The sequence below is a fragment of the Lithobates pipiens genome, unplaced genomic scaffold (genome assembly GCF_037356315.1).
Source record: "Lithobates pipiens isolate NorthernLeopardFrog02 unplaced genomic scaffold, aLitPip1_a1.2 Scaffold_16, whole genome shotgun sequence".
NCBI lineage: Eukaryota > Metazoa > Chordata > Amphibia > Anura > Ranidae > Lithobates > Lithobates pipiens.
In genome coordinates this window covers 517828689-517851289 of record NW_027507748.1, presented here as the reverse complement: position 1 = coordinate 517851289, position 22601 = coordinate 517828689, and the positions used below count along the sequence as shown (strand labels likewise).

At 43.2% G+C, this 22601-nt stretch overlaps 1 long non-coding RNA gene across 1 annotated transcript; it reads right to left on the bottom strand.

Annotated features, from left to right (window-relative positions):
* Positions 1-3945: 3945 nt before the first annotated feature.
* Positions 3946-6295, bottom strand: LOC143984439 (uncharacterized). Its single transcript, XR_013274861.1, has 2 exons — positions 6139-6295; positions 3946-4744 (listed from the first exon to the last, which is right to left on the bottom strand). It is a non-coding gene; the product is annotated as an uncharacterized LOC143984439 (long non-coding RNA).
* Positions 6296-22601: the final 16306 nt, after the last annotated feature.

Here is a 22601-nt window from a genome sequence, read left to right as displayed (position 1 = left end):
GAACCCCTTCTGTAATGCCAGGAAAATGATCCTTTCGCAGTGGAGGCGTTGGCCCATCTCTAGTTGCTGGAGCCGGCTGGCAATGTAGCAGCCATACGCCTCTTCTGCGTCAGGGGGGCTGTTTAAAACATTAGTCACCTCTCTAATGAGTCGCAGGGATTCCTCCTGTGCCTGTGCATTTTTTTTGGCCCTTCTGGATGGAAGACGGAGGGGAGGCACTTGAGAAGTCGTCATGCTTCTGCTAGGCCCGGCCACCTCCTGCCTGACAGAGGGCATGGACTCCTCCTGGCTGAGAGTGGGCATAGCCTCCTCCTGCCTGCCACTTTCCCCACCTTCCTCCTGGCTGAGCTCCTCCTGTGTATAAAAAAGGGACATTGTTTTAGTTTTTTGTTCATCAATCCTAAACATTTTTCAGCTCCTGACTTCAAAATTCTGTTAATACATATAAAAGAGTATCATTATGACACCACTATTTCTTGTTTCTGCTGGTGACAAACATTTCTGGCCACTACTGTAAATTGATATGTCCAAATTTTAACTATTTTTTAACATCAATAATAGCGTACAAATTCGAATAACATCTAGTTAACATCATTTATATTCTGAATATCACTATTTTTGTGCAAAAAATACCTGGCTCCAGCTGGGTGCATCCGCTTCCTCCAGGATGGAAGGCTCATCAGCCTCTGCTGAGGTGGAGGGAATGCTGCAGGGAAGGGTGGAGGGAAGGGTGGAGGGAAGAGTTGAAAGCGACTCCCTGGGTCTACACCGGTCGTCCAGGAACCGTAGCTTTTCAAAGTACCACAGCCTGGGTACATACACATCACCTGGTGCTGCTCCTGATGTCTTGGAATTTTCGATTTTCTTCTTTTCCTTTCTGTACATATTTTGCAATATTTGAATTTTCTTCTCCACAAAGTCCACGTTTGCCTCTGGGATCCAAGTCTGCACAAATGTCAAAAGTCTCCCCAGTGTTGCCCTCCTTACGGGTTTATTAAAATAATCCCTGTGCTTGGCTTGCCACAGATTTGACATCTCTCTATACTTGTCAATAAACAGAGTTAAAAATTCTGGATCTTTGAATTTTTGATTCATTTTTCTGAAAGACAATACACAAGCCAAAAAACATAATGTTAGCTCAGACTCTCCTAATCTCAGCCCAAGATAGACTCCAGGATCTGCCACTTATTTGGGGAAATGGTTTAAACTTACCTTCGTTTTTCTTGCTCCCAACTTCTGCTCCTACTTTCGCGAACGAACATACGACATGTGGGGTTTTGTCGTTATATACAGTGCGTACGCGTAGAACTACGCCTGCGTTGCCCGCCCCTGACGTTCTTTTAGTCAAGTTCATGGCTTCCCGCCCTTTCTGCGCACTTAACGTACGTACGACGTGTGAAATTTGTCGTAAGATCCAGTGCGTACGCGTAGAACTACGCCTGCGTTGCCCGCCCCTGACGTTCTTTTAGTCAAGTTCATGGCTTCCCGCCCTTTCTGCGCACTTAACGTACGTACGACGTGTGAAATTTGTCGTAAGATCCAGTGCGTACGCGTAGAACTACGCCTGCGTTGCCCGCCCCTGACGTTCTTTTAGTCAAGTTCATGGCTTCCCGCCCTTTCTGCGCACTTAACGTACGTACGACGTGTGAAATTTGTCGTAAGATCCAGTGCGTACGCGTAGAACTACGCCTGCGTTGCCCGCCCCTGACGTTCTTTTAGTCAAGTTCATGGCTTCCCGCCCTTTCTGCGCACTTAACGTACGTACGACATGTGCATTTTGGCGTAAGACCCAGTGCGTTCGCGTAGAACTACGCCTGCTTTGCCCGCCCATGACGTTCTTTTACAAGAATATTTCCCGCCCCCTTTTCTCTACGGTGCGCAGTAGGAGAAACATGGCGGAAACACAACAGGTGCTTGATCTTAATGACTCCAGTAATCATGAATCCCCGGAGCCACAAACGTCCCGATCCGGAAAGCTGAGATTTAAGGCCTCAAATATGGCATTTCAAGAGATGGTGGAGATGGTGGCAATCTTGCGAAGTAAGGATTATGATGGCAACCATGGACCATACACCCATCCGAACTTGCGCAAGGCCAGAATCATGGCCAAAGTAGTAAAGACCCTGCATACTCGTTTTGGGGTACGACGGTCAAAAGACCAATTAAGGAAGCGGTGGTCCGACCTGAAATTGAGGGAGCCGGATCAATACAGAAGGATCAAGAAACTTCTGAAAAAAAGTAAGTACTAGTCGTGTGTTCCTATTTTAGGATTATTGCATACAATACAGATCCATATGCTTTACCTTTGTACAATGTCAAAAATTGCTGCTTTAATGTTGTATACAGTTAAAAGAATCGTATCGTTTTCAACCGCTCGTAAAGTGTTCGTTGCAAACCTCGTTTTTGATACAGGGTTTGAACAGCATTTTTTGGCTGTGTAATTTATAAAGACACAACAAATGATTAGGACATTGTGGTTTAGATGTGTTTCAAAATACAATGACTAGAAAAGAACATTCAGTGTAATTGAAGGAGACGACACTTGGCAGCTGGGTAAAAACACATCTGCACTCACGAGCAAAGGTGTGGGACACCAGAGAACATTTATTAGGGTAAACCACACGCCACACGGGGTTCCCTGGTATACTTGGGGGGGGGGGGGGGGGGTGGGGCATGTGTGAACCTTGGCACAAAAAGCTAATTATTTGCTTTTTTGGGCAAAGTGAATTGATTTCTGATGTCTTCACATTGTGCATCTCTTCATAAACCGACAATTGTACAACACTTTTAATCAAGGTTTCATCTTCCTAGTTCTGGCCTTAAATATCTGTGTGCTAAAGTATACCTTTTTGTTTGTTAATTTCTCATAGGGGAGAAAAGCCTCACAAAGCAGGATCCCAGGGACCGCCACCCTTGCCAGCAGGAATGTGAGGTTAGCCCCATCCCCCCCGTGGATGTGCATGTGGAGGAAGGAGAGGTGGAAGAAGGAGAGGAGATGGGCACCCCACCAGGTGAGTGTCTGACATCACAGCTTCAGGTAATCGATGTATACCTGCATATTTCCCAACACATTTTTTTACATCTATTTTAGGTGATGTTGTGGTTTTGGAAAGCGACACATTTCCAAGCACCAGTGCCCCCCCCGAGGATGTCGAGGAAGGAGAGGTGGAGGAAGGAGAGGTGGAGGAAGTAGGGGAGCTGGGCACCCCACCAGGTGAGTGTCTGACACCCCAGCTTGTTGAAATCCATGTATGACTGCATAATTTGTGACCCAATTTTTACCATCTATTGTAGGTGATGTTCTGTTTGTGGAAAGGGCCCCATTTTCCAGTGACAGCGCACAAAGGCTGATTGGCCAGATAATGGGCTGGAATGGGGAACTAGATGACATGCGGACTAGCCTGGATCTCATGAAGACTCAGATTGACAATATGCAGCTGGAAATGAAGAACATGATCAATATTTTGGGGAGAATATAATCCGTTTCTCCAGAATATCGATCATGTTCTTCATTTCCCTTGTTTTAGTTCAAATATTGTTATTACTTCACCAATTTTTACGATTGTGGCTGATTGTTGTTATACATTTTTCATATTTTTTAGCGAAAAATAAAAACCCCAAAAAAAAAATAAAAAAAAAAAAATTGACAAAATTAAAAAAAAGGAAACCAAAAAATGTTTGCCAAAGAAAGTTAAATAAACCCAAAAAAAACATTTAAGATCACTAAATATTCCATGGCACATGTGAATGTGGCCAAATTAAAATTTTGAATCATCAAGAATGTGTGGCGTATTCTTTCAATGCTTAATACCAGTTTGGGAAAGGGGATTTTGTGTATCCAGTGACAATGGGCCTTATTGAATTTAATGAAAATACACTTGGCACTACAAGTGCACTAGGATAACATAGGAGACAGCACAAACCAAAAGCAAGCAAGAAAACACATTTCAGATTTGAGGTTATTTTATTTTTTTCCTCTTTTTAAAATTTAAAGATTGGGTGGCATTGCAATGGCCCCCCTACCATTAAAATAAGTGACATATCTTTCACGCACTTCACGTGCACTTAGGGGGGCCAAGCCAGTACGGCCAGTATCCAGGCCTGTCATGGATTCTGTCCAAACTCCAGCCTCCGGCATTATTCCCGATAAATACGTATTGGAGTATTGTTTTAAAAAATTATGCAGAATGCAGCATGTGAGGATGACAGAGTTCAGTTTGTATTCGGCTAGGTTTAGAGCCGTCAGAAATACACGGAACCGGCTGGCCATTATTCCAAAAGCATTCTCCACCACTCTTCTCGCTCTGGCCAGCCGGTAGTTAAAAACCCTCCTCTCCGGGGTGAGGGCTCTTTGGGGGAATGGCCGCATTATGTGGTTGTCCAGAGCAAAAGCCTCATCCGCGATGAAGACGAATGGTAGTTCCTCCACATTCTCCGAATCAGGTGGCAAGCCCAGGCCACCTGTCTGTAGACGTCGGTAGAACTCCGTCGTCGCGAAGACTCCTCCGTCCGACATGCGGCCATTCTTCCCCACGTCCACATATAGAAATTCGTACTGTGCCGACACCACCGCCATTAACACAATACTGTGAAACCCCTTGTAATTAAAGAAGTATGACCCCGAATGGGGTGGTGGCACAATGTGTACGTGCTTCCCATCTATGGCACCACCGCAGTTAGGAAAGTCCCACCGGGTGGCAAAATGGGATGCCACAGTCTGCCATTCCTGTGGCGATGAAGGAAACTGGGGAGGCAAAAAGCAGAAAAAAAACAAAATCAGTACTTTTGCACATTAAACATTGTACATTACAACACAAACTTTAGTTCACGCTTCTGCCTAGTCACATGACACCGATCGTCTGCTCCCTGTCATTGGGAGCAGTGATCAGGGTCATGTCACTGCTAGCCCATCCCCCAGACAGTTAAGAAAAACACTCACCCAGAACACACTTTAAACCATTCCTTGGCCCCCTTGTGCTTAATAAAACACATTCACTGCATGTGACATTTTTACAGTAATCAAGACAATTTTTGACAGCATTGATCACTGTATTAATGACAATGGTCACAAAAATGTATGGAAATTGGCCAATGTGTCCGCCATAATGTGGCAGTCACCAGAAAAACCAAAAACCACAAAAATAATAAAAAACGGTTAGGCAACGCCATTACTATTTTCAAAAATGGCAAGATTTTACAAATGCCAGCAAAATAGACCATATTTCCGAAACGATTGAACTTTTAACCAAAACAATCAAGAAACGCTTAAATTGTGATTCATTTTAACACATTTTTGTTTACTAAAAGAATACGTATCAGCATCAAATGATGTCCAAAAAAATCATGGTGATATATTGTTGTGCCTATCTTTCTTTAGAGTGAAAAGAGAGAAAAAAAAGCATATTTTGAAAAATGCATTTTGGGTTTGTTGGTGGTTAATCACCAAAACTAAAAAAGCAGAGGTGATCAAAGAGAACCAAATACAAAATCGCTTTGTGCTAATAAAATAAAGATATTTTACTAGGAGGAGCCATGTTACAAGGACGCACAATTGTCAATTCAAACAACGCACTGCCAAATCACCCTAAACGCACTGCCAAATCACCCTAAAAAGTGATGAAGGTCAGGAAGGGGGGAAAATCATTCCAGGGTTGAAGTGTGTTAAAAACTACAATATATAATTCAACATTAATTTAAGGACACACAGACTCGTTGGAATTATATTAAGTGTGTGTGGGGGGGGGGGGGGGGGGTCCAGTTAAAGGACACACAGACCATTTGGGATACTATTAAGGGGGGGGGGGGGGGGGGGGATTCAGTTAAGGGGACACAGACCATTTGGAATAATATTAAATGTTTGGTTTGAGGATAAAGCTATAGAATGGAGCTGACAAAAGACATTTTAAGTGACTAGACTAGGTGGATATGGGCCTACCATAGCATGTTGGTGAGGTTTAATGAAGGCAAATATGCATGAAAAACAAAAAAGGAGCATTAAAAGATTGCAGCATGCATGAGGAAAAAAAGGGGACATTCACAGCATATTGCAATCATGGTAATTCGAGATTGAGGAAAGAAATACAAGGCATTAGCAAACATTAAAGACAATAAAATGTGATGTTAAATGCTAAATCTTACCTTAATATAGTCCTCCTGCAGGACCTGTATAATGGCAGAACAGGTCTCTGGGATAATGATCCCCAGAGCCTGGGGGGAGATGCCTGTCGAGAACTTCAGGTCCTGAAGGCTTCTCCCTGTCGCCAAGTAGCGCAACGTGGCGACGAGCCTCTGCTCCGGAGTGATGGCTTGCCGCATGCAGGTATCCTGCCTGCTGATATAAGGGGTCAGCAAAGCCAGCAGACGGTGAAAAACGGGGTCCGTCATCCGGAGATAATTCCTGAAATCATCAGGATTATTCTCCCTGATCTCACGAAGCAAAGGCATGTGCGAGAACTGGTCACGCTGGAGCAACCAATTCTTCGTCCATGAACGCCTCAACACCCCGTCCAAGGACTGCTCTTGGGTTGCAGAATGAACTACAACACCAAGCGCAAGCAAAGCACGAACTCGACGACGAGTACGTACACGCAACATGGCTTCAAAACGGTCGGATTGTCAAAAACGAACTTAACAGACGTCACTGAAGAACAGCAAGGCCTGTGAAGAGCGAGCTGAAAGTCAGCGAGCGCAGTTAGATCGCACTGCAAAATACAGACACGAACTGACTACACGCACTAAAAAACAGATACAAACCTCACAAGCACAAACTGAAAAGCAGTGAAAAACGTTCTGAAAAATACGAATCTGAAAAACGCGAATCGTCTCTCACCAAACTTCTACTAACACGAGATAAACACGAAATTAGCAGAAGGAGCCCAAAGGGTGGCGCACTTGGTATTGAACTTCCGTTTTATAGTCTCGTCGGACCTGGTGTACGTCACCGCGTACCAGACGAGCGGACTTTAGTAGGATCGTGTGTAGGCGAGTCCGTTGCGTCGGAACTCTGTCGGAACTCCGGCGGAACCCCGGCGGAATTCCGTTGGGAACTCCTTCGTATTTAAGTCCGCTCGTGTGTACGGGGCATAAGGGGTCAATCTGAAATGAGTGGAAGCTCTGCTGATTTTATCATCCAATCATGTGCAAGCTAAAATGCTGTTTTTTATTTTCCTTGCATGTCCCCCTTGGATCTACGGCAACTTTACTTCCAAGTGCACTTGCAGTGCAAAGTGTTTTTTCCTTTAGTAAATAACCCCCAGTATCTCACGAAAGTGAGTACACCTCTCACATTTTTGTAAACATTTAATTATATATTTTCATGTGACATCACTGAAGAAATGACACTTTGCTACAATGTAAAGTAGTGAATGTACAGTTTGTATAACAGTGTAAATTTGCTGTCTCCTCAAAATAACTCAACACACAGCCATTAATGTCTAAACCGCTGGCAACAAAAAGGTATACCCCTAAGTGAAAATGTCCAAATTGGGCCCAAAAGTGTCAATATTTTGTGTGGCCACTATTATTTTCCAGCACTGCCCTAACCCTCTTGAACATGGAGTTCACCAAAGCTTCACAGGCTGCCACTGGAGTCCTTTTCCACTTCTCCATGATGATATCATGAAGCTGGTGAATGTTATGCCCTGTACACACGGTCGGACATTCCGACCACAAAATCCGTAGGATTTTTTCAGACAGATTTTGGCCGAACCTTGTGTTGCGGACAAAGTTGTCGGAAAATCCGATCATTCTGAACGTGGTGACATTCGTTTCATATGACGGGACTACGTAGAGGCCAGTATCCAATAACTTTTGTCTCGTAATTTATTCTGAGCATACGTGCCACTTTGTCTGTCGGAAATTCTCTACAAACGATCGGTAAAAGTCTGATCAGATTTTGTTGTCGGAAAATTTTAGATTCAGCTCTCAAACTTTTTGCGTCTGAATTTCCACCGGAAAAAGTCTGATAGAGCCCGCACACAATTGGATTTTCCAACAACATAATCCGATTGGACCGCTTCCGTCGGAAATTCCGACCGTCTGTGTACAGGGCATTAGAGAACTTCCGCTCCTCCACCTTCTGTTTGAGGATGCCCCACAGATGCTCAATAGGGTTTAGGTCTAGAGACATGCATGGCAGGTCCATCATCTTTACCCTCAGCTTCTTCAGCAAGGCACTGGTCGTGTTGGAGGTGTGTTTGGGGTCGTTATCATGTTGGAATACTGCCTTGCAGCCCAGTCTCTGAAGGGAGGGGATCATGCTCTGCTTCAGTATGTCACAGTACATTTTGCCATTCATGGTTCCCTCAATGAACTGTAGCTCCCGAGTGCCGCCAGCACTCATGCAGCCCCAGACAATGACACTCCCATCACCATGCTTGATTGTAGGCAAGATACACTTGCCTTTGTACTCCTTACCTGGTTGTCACCACACATGCTTGACACCATCTAAATCAAATAAATGTATCTTGGTCTCATCAGACCACAGGACATGGTTCCAGTAATCCATGTGCTTAGGCTGCTTGTCTTTAGCAAACTGTTTGCGGGCTTTCATCATCTTAAGAAGAGACTTCCTTCTAGGATGACAGCTATGCAGACCAATTTGATGCAGTGTGCGGCATAAGGTCTGAGCACTGGCAGGCTGACCCCCACACCACTTCAACCTCTTCAGCAATGTTGTCAGCACTCATAGATCTATATCCCAAAGACAACCTCTGGATATGACGCTGAGCATGTGCACTTCTTTGGTAGACCATGGCTAGTCCTGTTCTGAGTGGGACCTATCCAGTTAAACTGCTATATGGTCTCGGCCACCGTACTGCACCTCAGTTTCAGGGTATTCTTCTTATAGCCTAAACCATCTTTATATAGAGCAACAATTTTTTTTTCAGATCCTCAGAGAGTTCTTTAACATGAGGTGCCATGTTGACCTCCTAAACACCAAATTTAACACACCTGCTCCCCATTCACACCTTTGACTTTGTAACACTAACTAGTCACATGACATCGGCGAGGGGAAATGGCTCCCAATTTGGACAAATTCACTCAGGGGTGTACTCACTTTTATTGCCAGTGGTTTAGACATTAATGGCTGTGTGTTGTGTTTTTTGCATTCACACTGTTATACAAGCTGTACACTCACTACTTTACATTGTAGCTAAGTGTAATTTCTTCAGTGGCGTCACATGAAAAGATATAATAAATATTTACAAAAATGTGAGAGGTGTACTCCCTTTTGTGAGATACTGTACATCAAGGGAATAAATAAGGTTCAGGAGAGCAGGTTTTTTTAATATGAAACCAAAATCAAGAACACGGGGACATGACCTCAAACTAACTGGAGGAAAGTTCAAAACTCATTGTAGAAAGAATTATTTTCAAAAAAGGGTAGTTGATGCTTGGAATAAACTTCCAGCAGTAGTGAGACAGTCAACAGTAAATGCCTTCAAACATGCTTGGGACAAACATTGATCTATACTGAGACAAAATAGTTAATGAAAAAGAAAAAGAAAAAAACAAACAAACAAAAAAAGGGCAGACTTGATGGACTACTCAGTCTTTTTTCAGCTGTCACTTTTCTATGTTTCTATTCCTCCTTATTCTAGTCTTTTGAATGTGCCTTGTAATTACATTACTATTGATGTTTAGTCTTTGTTAGTGCTTTGTATCTTTTGTATGACATTACTCTATTGCTCCATTATTTCAATTTTCATTATTTCTATGATGTTACCCTTTGTTGATCCCCAGTAAATCTGGCAGCTGCGACTGTGTTCTTATCTACACTTGCTTATATGGAAAAACCCAATAAACATATTTATACAAAAAAATAACAAACATGTTATATTAACCACCTCTGTGGTTTTGCACAGAGCAGCCCCGGCACCCCTGGTTACTTAGACCCCATGTCTCAGATAAGCGTCATTCACCAGGGGGACCTGCTTGTGCATTTATCTTGCTGATTTCTATACAAACCTTTCTACTTCCATAGCTACTGACCTCCGAGTCTGATCCCTGACTGACACTTATGATCCTGCCACAAAGGTTCTTTTTCAGACCTTTTCTGTATACGGTAACAATTCCCCCCTCCATATCTCCCAGTCATGCTCCAGCATTGTCATCCTGTCACGTAGGTTTCCAAGAGAAACAACAAATTACTATTTAGGCACAAAATACAGGCATGATCCACTGTTTTCACCATAGGTAAACCCACCCCGGGAAGTGCCATGCAGCCATTGCATACATGTAGATATGACGTGGTTGAAAATAGGCTGCTCGAGATTAGCCCCACTGAGATGAAACAATGGATGAAAAAAGTATTTGTTTTTTTAATTCAAGTCATGTAAATGTCATTAAGGCTTTTTTTTAAGTCCAGTGGTAAAGAATGTTAAAAGCTATTTAAAGTACATTGAAGATGAAGCACAAAATAGATAGTAAGGCACACAAAAGAAAAAAAAAAGCATATTTTTTCTAATGTGCTCTTAGTCATATACATATAATTTTCTAGTAATGTTTTCATATTTTAATGATTTCTATATTTTAATACATTTTTATCAGGCAAGAAACAAAAGTTCTTAGTACATTATTTGGCTTCATATATTGTCAACCCAAAAGATTTTCTGCAGCTAAAGCTAATCTTTATACCTCACTTAATAATCATCTTGTTGTGTCCAGAGAGACGTCTACTACTGATCCCGTTTCATTCTGGCAGAAGAGAATGAATCAGGGGCCAACACTATGTTGGCAGGGGAATGCCGGCAAGAGCTGTTAGACTGCATCTGAAAGAATCTTAAGCATTAAGGTGGTGTTGTTTTTCAAGCAGCACATACAGTATGATTTAAATGAAAAATGTTATTGCACTAAACACATTTAACATGATGCAGAATGTAATGATAGTTGACACACTTAGCAGTCTCATAAATTTTCATCTTATAAAGGGGTCCTGATGTGGTAGTTTATTTCCAAACACAGGACTGAATATTGTTGGGATAAAGTGTTCAGGCTTGAACTGACATTTACAAGAATAAAAAGCACTTTTATTGTGATTATGAGAAAAAGTCAACAGGAAGGAATCTTGTTGGTTATTCAGCCTTGCCCTTAAAGGTTGAACCTGTCTCTCAGACTGCCTTGTAGTCTTAATTCGCCTGACTTGTCTATCTTTTTAATGATCCAGAAAATAAACAGAACTTTTCAGCTGAACCTTTAAGGTGTGATCAAATTTCTATATCGACTCTAACAAGCACATAAGTTGTGTTGACATAAAGTATGCGTTTACCAAGACTTAATATTTAAAAAGGCGAAAATGAATAATGGAAAATCAAGTTGAATGTTCAGGGAAAGGATAATGTCAAGCCTGGTAGGTGATAAATATTTAGTGTTTAAAACGTAGTAAATTCCATCTCAGTTTAAAGTCATGATAGCTTGTCAATAACGTTATCATTGTTTAGTGAAAATCTTTTATGGGCAATTTCATACCGCTCATGGAATTATTCTATTTCTACTAGAATGCATGCAAAAATGCATTTTAGAGACACTACATGCATTTAAGTACAAGCAATGAAGCAATCAGAGATAAATCTCTCTTTTGCCAGTCAGCAGTAAAATTTAGCTATGGGTTTTAGCTATAAATGCTTAGGAGCATCTGGTGTTTGGCCCTTAGAAGCTATATTGCAGCTGTAATTGTTACATATATAGCACTTTAATTAGTGTTGCATTTCTGGAAAACAGGAAAAAGACAGATTAATAACAAAAAATAACGTAGCTCAAAAGCTAAAACACACCATTTTACTTTGTGCTTATTAATCAAGTGCAATGGTAAGCAAACAGAGAACAATGAAAAGAAGAGGTTCAAAAAACATTAGCATTATACTTATACCAACAGTAGTTGGTCTTAATTTAAATGACAGCCTTTGGATCCTTTTTTTGTTTGTTTGTTTTTTTAGATCAGTTTGTCTATAGAGAAAACACAGACAATGATGTCTATGACAGAAATTATATTAAAATAATTGTCAAATCACCATTGTTTCCCCTCTAATAACTTGGCACGAGAAGAGTCTACCAACCTGTTTCAGGGGCCCAATGGGTAACGTTCATGTTAAAGGATAAGTTCACCTTGGGAACAGGTAACTTGTTCCATCCATTTGTCTGCAAGAGTCTGACATTGTTTCCAAGATCTACTGATAGCTGATACAATGTCCTGCAGACGCCTATGAAAGAAAATAATAAATGCACTTTTCCTGCAAAAACTTGCATTTTTTTAATACACATATATCACAGCATATTTGTGTAATTCAACTGAAACATATTAATTTATTTAAATCTGAATATACACAGTAGGCTCTATTCACAGAATCAGATGCGGTATTTAGGTGTTTTCCCAAATAGCATATGCAATCCTGAAAATGCCAATTTACTACTGCTTTATGTGGTATTCACCACATAAAGCAAAAATGCTAGTTAAATACTGCATAAAACAGGAGTGAAAGTCAATTCACAAAAAAAATGCATGCAGTAAATTAGCAATGGTCCTAGCATGTGATATTTAAGGAACCAGCAGTTGCCAGCATCCTTTACAACAACTAAACAACCTGGTTGTCAAGGAGTGGACAGCCGCAGCCTCCTGAACAACGGATAAGTCATCAGCTGTCAGCATGTGAAAAATTACTGCAATAAAAACTAAGAAAAAAATAAAGACATTAGACATTATAGTTTTTGACAACTGCTTTATTTAAAAATAAAAATAAAAAATAATAACCCCCAGTGTAGATCCATTATCAATCACAATGCACGCTGCCACCGCCAACCTAAAAACAAAAATTGCATCTTGCACCGAAAGTTCCTGCCGTCTGCCAGCTTTGCCGCCTGATAGTTCTTAAATAACTTGTGATGTCGTTGGCCAGGGGCATGCTGGGTCAAGGACATTGTAAAAGTTCCCCCCGCAACATTTCCATCTTTTTTTTTAACTTTATTTCTTTATTAAGATATTTATTTTGTTTACAAAATACATCAAAATTGAACATCCCCTCAGTCCCCCCTCCCATCTCCTTATCAGATAAAAAATATAAAAAAGGATGATTCATATCTTGGGTGACCTAAGAGGGGATTGGTATCATGAGGGCCATCCTAGCTGATGTTCCATGTAATCAAGATTCCCACTCTTTCAATCTTCCCTCCCATCCCCATTCTCGCACACTTCCACCCTCTTCATTTGCCCTCTTACTTTAATTCTTAATCGGTCACTTTTCATCATTAAAATATTTATTTTTCACACTATTATTATTATTATTCACATATCAATCCCTCTGGCATCCCACCAAGGTTTCCACATCTTGTCATATTTCTTTAAAGTCCCTTGTTTTATATAAAACGCTTTCTCTTTAAGAATTACCACATTCATGCTATTTATCCATTCTCTACCGGACGGAGGCGACACCGACAACCATCTTAGGGCAATCAATTTCCTTGCCTGAAATAGGCATCTCAGGACCGCCGTCTAGCTGCTTCCCGGGTTTCCAACTCCCTCAACTAATCCCAGGAGACAATACTTTGCTTCCATCCTGGTGGAGGTTCCAAACACCCGATCAGTGGTTCCTGTCACCTCCCTCCAGTAGCGGATCAGCTTCAGGCATCTCCAAAACATGTGAATCATGTCTCCCTCCATGTCCCCGCACCGGGGGCAGCTTGCATCTGGCCGTCGGCCAAATTGAAAAAGTTTACGAGGAGTATAAAAGGTTCTATATAATAAGAACAGATGTGACATCCTCTGAGAGGGAGAGAGTGATACCAATGGAGCCAGTTCCAGAATTCGATTCCATTGTATTTCGGAGATATCTCCCACATCCTTTTCCCACTTCCTCTTGTACATAGGGGTCTCCATCCCTCCCCTTCTCCCCTTGTTAATATGTGGGTATATTTTCGAAATTAAACCTTTTCCTGTTTCTTTCCTTGTTGGGATTACACTCCACTCCCTCTAAACTGCTCCTCCAGTGTGTGCCTGACCTGTAAATACTTATAGAAGGATTTATTTGGTAGAGCAAAATAATCTCTCAGTTCCTGAAAGGTTTTCAGGGCACCATCTTGGTATAGCTGAGCGATAAATTTTATTCCACATCTCTCCCATTCTCTTACTGTCCCCATCTTCTGCAGTTCTCCCAATTTACTATTCTTCCATAAGGGGGTATACTCATTCAATCCTTTGTATTTTAATATGGCCTTAGCTGTGTCCCACACTCTCATCATTAAACTCAAAGTAGGGAGTCCTAATGGGAAGGATCCTGCCTCCAGAGCTTCCACTATTTAGTCATGTGGTGTATTTTTTAGGAGCATTTTTCTCCCTGCCTCTCCCCCTTCTAAATTACACCCCCCCCCATATACTTCCATCTTTAAACATAGAAAACATTGATGTGTTTGAAAGTTGCAAATGCAGATACATATACTTGATGTCTACAGAGTCTAGAAAGTCTCTCTGGTGAAGAGAGGTGGTAATAGACTTGGTGGATTCCATGTAGAATGTCTGAGCTTGGATGAACATATTCAGGGCTTTGAGATCCAAGATGTTGGGAACTGTGGATAGGTTATAGAAAAACCATTGAAACCATTGTGCCACCGGAACAAAGGCACTGCCCCATGTGATGTCACCAATCGGTGCATGCGAGGTTGGTGACGTCACATGAGGGCGGTGCCACCAGGTGACATTGTCTTACCTATTTAATAACTGTCAAACGACAGCAGTTAGCCTTTGTCACAGGCAGAGCTTTTTTTTGTTTTTTTCAGGGTCTGACGGGGTGGCAGGCATCGTGATTGATGATGAATCTACATTGGGGGACTTTTTTTGATTTTTAATAAAGGAATTGTCAAAAATTGTGCGTGTGTTTTTATTTCTTTTTGACCCTTTTTTGGTGAAAGAGTAGGGGTATAATGTAGCCCATACTCATTCACATAGGGGGCTGGGATCTGGGGGCTTGCTTGTTAAAGGGGGCTTCCAGATTCCGATAAGCCTCCTGCCTGCAGACCCTCAAAACCCCACAACATGGGGACAAGGTGATTTGGGTGGGGGGCAAAGCACCCCCATGTTTTTTTTTCATTCAACTATCAGCGGGGAAGCCCGTTTCACAGCTGATGACTCATCCATTGTTAAGGATGCAGCTGCCAACTTCCTGGCCCGCTCCTTAACAACCAGCCATTCACTGTGTCCTATAATTGGGCAAAGTCCTGCTATTGACCAGTGGTCAAGTGCATTGCTTCAGCCAATAAGGGCTTAGAATGCACTGCATTATGGGGTGTTCAGGGGGCAAACATCCCACAGAGCGACCGACAAATTCAGGTGTTCATTGAACAGGCAAACAGCCGATGTTCATGTGGAACTTATGCTCGGTGTCAGAATGTAGAGGGAGGCTGAGATGCTGAGAGGGCTCCCCTTGCGGCCGAGTGCAGCACAACCCTGAAGATGACACAGGGATGCAGTGCCCACAGTAGCACAGGTTGCCAGGTAGCAGCAGCAGATGAAAGAGCTGAGTAAACCAGTCTGCGGGGGCAACTGTGCAAGGAAGTCCAGGAGAGAGATAGCAGAAGTCCAAAAGCAGGGTCAAGGCCAGGCCGAGGGTCAAACACGGGAGATCAGTCCTGAGGTCGGAGCAACGGGTCCTGAGTTGAAGACCGGAGAGCAGGAGCCAAGCCAAGCCGAGGTCGGATGCACGGAGCAGACAAGGGACGAGGTAGGAGCCAGGAGAACAACAGAAGCAGGTCAAACAAGCCGGGTCGGTACACAGGAGGTCAGACTGCAGGAATCACGGACACAGGTATACAGGAGAAGCTGATGATAATCCAGCGATGCGGCACTGTCAGGTGAACGTTTAAATAGGCAAGGTGCCTGGGTTATGTCGTGTGCGCGCCATAGCGTTCGTACGCCTACGACGTGTAACGTTATGCGTTCGTGTCACACCGCGTACTCGCTCTCGATCAGACGCAACGTCGGGCGTTCGTCTAGGAACCACATTGCGCCTCCGTGTGCGCTGACGCGCGTTAACACGAACGTACCTCGCGAGGTTGCGCCTATTTCCCTGACAGTGCCTCCCCCCAAGGGGCAGCCTCCGGATGCCTAAACTGGCCCACTTTTCGGGATGACGGCTGCGAAACCTGTGTATAAGCCTAGGAGCATGTACATAACCTGCGGGTTCCCAAGAATTCTCTTCAGCAGAATACCCCTTCCACTTAATTAGAAACTGGATTGTCCTACCTCTCCGACGACAGTCAAGGATAGACTCAACTCCAAATTCAGTTTCATCACCAACCTGAACTGGAGGCGGGGGCACTTCTTCTCTCCCTGAAAAAGGACTGAAGATGACACGTTTGAGAAGAGAAACATGAAACACAGGATGGATTCTGAAAGATTTAGGCAAAACAAGTTCAAATGCTACAGGGTTAATTTCACGTTTAATCTCAAAAGGACCCAGGAATTTAGATCCCAACTTCCGGGATGGACATGACAGTTTAAGATTCGCTGCTGAGAGCCACACTTTGTCCCCTATCTTAAAAGTAGGGTTAACTCTCTTCCTTTTGTCATAATGTCTCTTGTACTCTTCCTGAGCCTTTTTCATGGTATCCTGAAGCATTTGATAATTTGTTTGAATGAGGTTTACTCTATCTTGAACTGCTGGGACGGTGGATTCAGGAATGGTATTAGGTAAAAATGAAGGATGAAATCCGTAATTTGCCCAAAAGGGTGATTGGTTGGTAGAGTCGTGCACTGAGTTGTTATAAGCAAATTCCGCACAAGGTAGCAAGGAAACCCAATCATCCTGGGAAAAAAGAACAGAAGCATCGTAGGTATTGTTCAAGCGTCTGGTTGGTTCTTTCAGTTTGACCGTTACTCTGTGGATGATAGGCCGAGGATAAACATATTCTAATTGACAGTAACTTACAGAGCTCTTTCCAAAACCTGGAGGTAAACTGTACCCCTCTACCCGATACAATGCTGTCAGGTAGTCCATGTAATCGGACAATTTCTTTTATAAAGGTTTTTGCTGTATCCAAGGCAGAGGGGGTCCCTTTCATCGGTAAAAAATGCGCCATCTTGGATAAACGGTCCACCACCACCAAGATGGTAGTATACTCTTCTGAGAGAGGTAACTCCACAATGAAATCCATGGAGATTTCTTTCCAAGGCTTTTCCGGGACTGGCAGCGGCCTTAACAGGCCCCAGGATCTAGCGTTAGACCCTTTGTTACGATGGCAGGTTGTACAGGAGTCAACGTACTTTTTACAGTCTGATCTTAGGGTAGGCCACCATAAGGACCGCTGCACAAGGTCAATTGTCTTCCGGACTCCAAAGTGGCCAGTTAGTTGATGGTCGTGAAAGGTCTTTAGTACGAGTAACCTGGCTTGCTGGGGAACAAAGATCTTACCCTGATGCCATAGAAGCCCTTCTTGGCTTCTCAGGGAAGAAACTTCTGTTTCCGTACACTGGCTAGAGGCCTGCACAATTGAAGCTCTTAGATCCGGTTGGATTAGTAGGAAATTTTGGGGAGACAAAATTGTACTGGGTGGGATTCCTTCCGGGGTATCTGGGAACATTCGGGACAAAGCATCTGCTTTGCCATTCTTTGATCCTGGGCGATAGGTTACATGGAAATTGAACCTTGAGAAGAATAAAGCCCATCGGGCCTGTCGGGGTCTTAGACGTTTGGCCGTGCGGAGGTATTCTAGGTTTTTATGATCGGTAAAAACCAGAATGGGGTGAGCGGCACCCTCCAGGAGCTACCTCCACTCTTCGAGGGCGGTTTTGATTGCCAGAAGTTCCCGATCCCCTACATCGTAGTTCTTCTCCGGGGAGCTCATTTTTCGTGAGAAAAAAGCTACGGGATGCAGTAATGCCTTGGGGCCTCGACGTTGGGATAGAATCGCCCCTGTGGCCACCTCTGAGGCGTCAACTTCCAGCACGTAGGGTAAGGCGGGATCTGGATGCTGCAGAATTTGTGCGGTAGTGAAGAGGGTCTTCAGCTGGTCAAAGGCGGACTGCGCTGCTGAGGACCAATGGAACTTGGTATGTTGACGAGTGGTCTGAGTAATGGGTGCTACAATGGTGGAGAAATTCCTTATGAATCTTCGGTAGAAGTTTGCAAACCCAATAAATCTCTGAACACCCTTCTTGTCAGAAGGAGCGGGCCAGTCTAGGATAGACTTCACTTTTTGGGGGTCCATGGCATTTCCACCTGTGGTGATGATAAGTCCCAAGAATTGAATGGATTCCTTTTCAAAATCGCACTTCTCGGCCTTAACGAATAATCCATGTGTCCTAAGGATACATAAAACTTTCTTAACGTGTATTCTGTGGAGTTACAGAGTGGTTGAAAAAATAAGAATGTCGTCAAGATAAGCGACAACAAAGTGGTCTAAATACTCCTGGAAGATGTCGTTAATGAAGTGCTGAAAGGTTGCCGGGGCATTGCACAATCCGAAAGGCATGACTAAATATTCGAAATGCTCAAATATCGTTCTGAATGCCGTCTTCCACTCGTCCCCCTCCCGGATACGGACAAGGTTGTAGGCTCCATGTAAATCAAGTTTGGTGAAAATACGTGAAGTGTGGAATCTTTGGAAAAGTTCGGGGATGAGCGGGAGTGGATAGCGGTTCTTAAGGGTGATATTATTTAACTCCCTGTAGTCCACACATGGTCTTAAAGTCTTGTCCTTTTTTTCTACAAAGAAGATGCCTGCACCGGCAGGGGATGAAGAGGGACGAATGAATCCTTTTGCCAGGTTCTCGTCTATATAGTGTCTCAGGGCCTCAAGTTCGGTTTCAGAAAGAGGAAATATTCGGCCAAAGGGAATGGGAGCTCCCGGTAATAACTCGATGGGGCAATCATAGGGGCGATGTGGAGGTAAGATATCTGCCTTCTTCTTGTCAAACACATCTCTGAATTCCTGGTAAGCTGCTGGTATGTTAGGTACTGGACTGGATATGGGTTGAACGGTCAAACAACTGGACAAGTCTCTAGATTCGGAATCCAGACAATGTTGCTGGCAGTAGGCGGAAGTAAAGGATATCTCTTTCTTGAGCCAATCAATCCGAGGGTTGTGGGCCTGCAGCCATGGAATTCCTAGGATGATGGGAAACATAGGAGAACACAGGACATCAAACTTAAGAAATTCCCGATGACCTGAATCTGTGGTCGTTAGGATGGGTATTGTTTCCCTGGTGACATGGCCAGAGCTAGGTAAGGAGCCATCGGCCAGACGGACAGTCAATCTTTGTTTCTTGAGAAGGAGTGGAAGAGCAAGACTCTTAGCTAGGGTTAAATCCAGAAAACAGCTATAGGCCCCGGAATCAAGTATTGCCTGTAGGTGAACTTCTTTGCCTGCCACCATCAACGTGACAGGAAGGGTGATATGGGCCGAAGCGGGCTTCGTTACTTGGAGGTGAAATGGAGTACAGAGGATTGGTTTTCTTGGTCTTGTGGGGCAGTAGTTTATGAAATGTCCTGATTCCCCACAATAGAAACAAAGGTGTGCCTGTCGGCGACGAAGTCTTTCTTCAGAGGTTAAGGAGGGACGGAACAGGCCATTCGGAGCAGAAGTTGCCGCCGGGCTGACCGAAGGTGGAGCCTGGATAGGATAAAGAGTCTGAGCGCGTTCAGACTGGCGTTCCCGTAGACGCCTATCAAGCTGGATGGTAAGTCAGATAAGATCCTCAAGTGTTGGGGGAACCTCTAATCTGGCTAGCTCGTCTTTGAGGACTTCAGACAACCCTACCCGGTATTGATATTTTAGAGCCGCTTCATTCCAGCCGGAATATGTAGACCATGTACGGAACTCCACTGTATAGTCCTCTGCAGGCCGCTCACCCTGGCGAAGGGAGTACAACGTTGCTTCAGCTGTTGTTGTCCATAAGGGGTCATCATATAGGCGAGCCATAGCTTGGAAAAACTGGTCCAAAGTATTAATGAAAGGGCTGCATTGCTCCAGTAGGCCATGGGCCCACATCTGGGGATCGTCCCTTAATAGGGAAATGGTAAAACCCACTTTGGTCACTTCGGAAGCAAAAGTCTGAGGTTGCAGGGAAAAGTATAAATAACATGAGTTCTTGAAGGATCTAAATTTCTTTCGGTCCCCATGAAAACACTCTGGGACTGGAACTCGTGGCTCTGGAGAGGTTGTAATTATGGTAGCAGAACCTTGGCCGGAGGGAATGGGCGACTCAGAAGAGTGCTGCAGATGTTCTTTCAGCCAGAGATACCTTTCTTGGAGTCCCTCAATAGCTGGGGTAAGGGCCATGACTTCCTGTAGAATGGCCTCCATTGGGGAGTCACCTCTGTCAACCTCTGACATGGCTGGATTATACTGTCAGAATCTAGAGGGAGGCCGAGATGCTGAGAGGGCTCCCCTTGCGGCTGAGTGCAGCACAAGTCTGAAGATGACACAGGGATGCAGTGCCCACAGTAGCACAGGTTGCCAGGTAGCAGCAGCAGATGAAAGAGCTGAGTAAACCAGTCTCCGGGGGCAACTGTGCAAGGAAGTCCAGGAGAGAGATAGCAGAAGTCCAATAGCAGGGTCAAGGCCAGGCCGAGGGTCAAACACGGGAGATCAGTCCTGAGGTCGGAGCAACGGGTCCTGAGTTGAAGACCGGAGAGCAGGAGCCAAGCCAAGCCGAGGTCGGATGCACGGAGCAGACAAGGGACGTCGGGTACAAGCCAGAGGTAGGAGCCAGGAGAACAACAGAAGCAGGTCAAACAAGCCGGGTCGGTACACAGGAGGTCAGACAGCAGCAATCACGGACACAGGTATACAGGAGAAGCTGACGATAATCCAGCGATGCGGCACTGTCAGGTGAACGTTTAAATAGGCAAGGTGCCTGGGTTACGTCGTGTGCGCGCCATTGCGTCGTGTGCGCGCCAATCTGCTGATCCCTGCTGAGCAGGCGGATGACAGATCCGTCTCTGCACAGTGAGCACCTGTCAGATCCCCGCTCTTCTCTATGAAGAGATCTAATGAAAAGGGACTGCCTGTCTGTTTTCATCCAATCCCATCTGATACGCCAGATGGATGGAAAATAGGGTCTCCTTCTGTCTGGATCAGATTAGATATTAGCGGATGTCAGCAGACATGTCACCACTGACATCCACTGCTCCATAGAGGAGGTGAATGGAGCGTCGGATCAGGTCTGCCTGAAAAACTGGCAGAGGGACCTGATCGGAAAGTCTGTGTGAAAGGGGCCTTACTGAATGTGTATTTCACTTTGCAAATAGTACCTAATAATATGCAAGGAAAATTTAAAAAACAGCATTTTTACTTGCACATGATTGGAATTCAGCAGAGCTTCACCTAGTTCACTAAGCTCTAAATCCCTTCCAAAGTGCAACTTCCCCAGCAAAATGAAAAGTTTTTTTTTTCTGTAGTTGACAAATGCTGTCATTTTTTGAGTATATTCTCCTTCGTGCATTATTTTTTTTTATTTTCAGTCTTGCAATTGAGAACATTAAACATGCATATATGCATGTTTTTCTTGATGATTTTCATTGCATTGGGTCTTCCACCATCAAGAAAATTATATTCGACTTGTCATACTAGCTTTTGTATTTTTCAAATGACAGGCATGCTGGCCTGTTAAAATATTTCTACCTTAATTATTTTCATGCATTCACAAAGCATATATATATATTTAAATCACAACACCAAAACACGTTAGGAAAAATAATTATTTATTCTTTTACAATCCTATTCGCTACAAAAAGAGTATTAACATCTCAGCTGGATATACACTGTGGCAAAACTCAGAAAGCGGTCTTGTCATGTTTAATATTTTATACACAAAAATTCATGTTACAAGGATAAAATTATCATACTCGCGCTGCCTACCCTTGTCTATTTACTTCAACATCCAGTAAAAGAAAAGCTAGAAATAAAAAGAAATGAAAAACTAGACAGAAGATTCTGTAATGAATACAGATTTCACATGTAGAGAAATAATAACTCCTACAAATTATGGTTACACAATTGCTGTTAATGAGAAGTACGTGAGAAATCAGGTCAGTAATTTTGGTTTGGACAAACAAATCACAATTTTACCCTCACAAAGTGGGTTGTTAATCATGAAACATTTAAAGAAAAGAAGGAAAACCCCAAGAATCATGATGCGTGGCTACAGAATCTAAAAGTATGCTATTTGTTCAACACTACATTTGCACTTAGAAAGCAAAGCGAAAAACATGTTTAATTAATCTAATTAATGAGAGATTAAAATCATGTCCTTATGAAATAGTTAACGCCAGTCAAAAAAATAATTAACTAAGGTTTAGACATGTTTGACACTGCTACTTCCAGCTCAAACGGTACCAAAGCTCTTACTGATGACTTAAAAAAGTACACAACCTAATTTTAACAAAATGCATAAAAAAGAAATAAATAAAAAACGGACAACAAATTATTGAAAATAACTTTTGTGAAACCCTAAACATGTAAACTAACAGTTTTAACATATTACAGGCAGCATAAGCTGTGAGGTCATATACAGTATATATAATTTTACTACTAGGTTCACCAACCAGAAGCTGAGAAAGTATATTCTATATTTTGCTATATGAAGACCAAGCATTAAAGTGTTTTTATTGTAA